Here is a 732-nt window from a genome sequence, read left to right as displayed (position 1 = left end):
GACCCGGCAGGAGCGGGGCCCTGGCTGTGCCTGGGGGAGGGCCAAATCTAAGGTTCCCCCCTCCCCACCCCAGGCTGCGATGTTGTCTGCGGTCTTGGCTGTGCTGGTGGTTGCTGTCCCACCCCAGTGCCCCCCTGGGATGTGGGGAGGGCCATGGGCAGGGCGAGAGCTGGAGCCCCAGTGCCTGACTGGGCCAGGGAGGGTGCGTGGCTCTGCTGGAGCTTCATGCCTGTGGCTCCGCAGGCAGGGGCCTGGGGACCGAGGGAGGGGCTGCCCTGGGGAGGGAGGTCCTGCCTGGGGGCAGGCGGGCTGCCTGCTCAGCAGCTGCCAGCTGTTATAGGTGAGGAAACCTCTCTGAGGGGCAGGGAGGTGCTGTGAGGGGAGGGCTGACCCCAAGACCTGTTGCTGGCTGCAGCATTTTGTCTCTTATGACACTGAAAACACAGGGACAGGTGCCACCCAAAGGCTGCACAGCAGGAAGTTGTTGCTCCCCTTTGCATCTGATGTGTTTCAGAGGAAAGCTCTTGGCAGAGTCAAGGGAAATGTGGGGAAGGGGGTGGCACTGGGGTTTACATATCCCACCTCTCCCTTACCAGGGTACAGGAAACCTGGGCAGGACACAGGACCCCTGTGACCTGGGGCGGGCTGGTGGGTCTGGTGTCCTCATGTCCAGCTGCTCCTAGCCTTGGGGTCAGCCCCGGCTTGTCCGGCAGGGCAGAGGGGAGCCCCCGG

Source organism: Fulmarus glacialis, unplaced genomic scaffold (assembly GCF_000690835.1).
Source record: "Fulmarus glacialis isolate BGI_N327 unplaced genomic scaffold, ASM69083v1 scaffold18043, whole genome shotgun sequence".
Taxonomy (NCBI): domain Eukaryota; kingdom Metazoa; phylum Chordata; class Aves; order Procellariiformes; family Procellariidae; genus Fulmarus; species Fulmarus glacialis.
The sequence above is the reverse complement of the archived record's forward strand: the minus strand, read 5'-3'. Positions refer to the sequence as shown.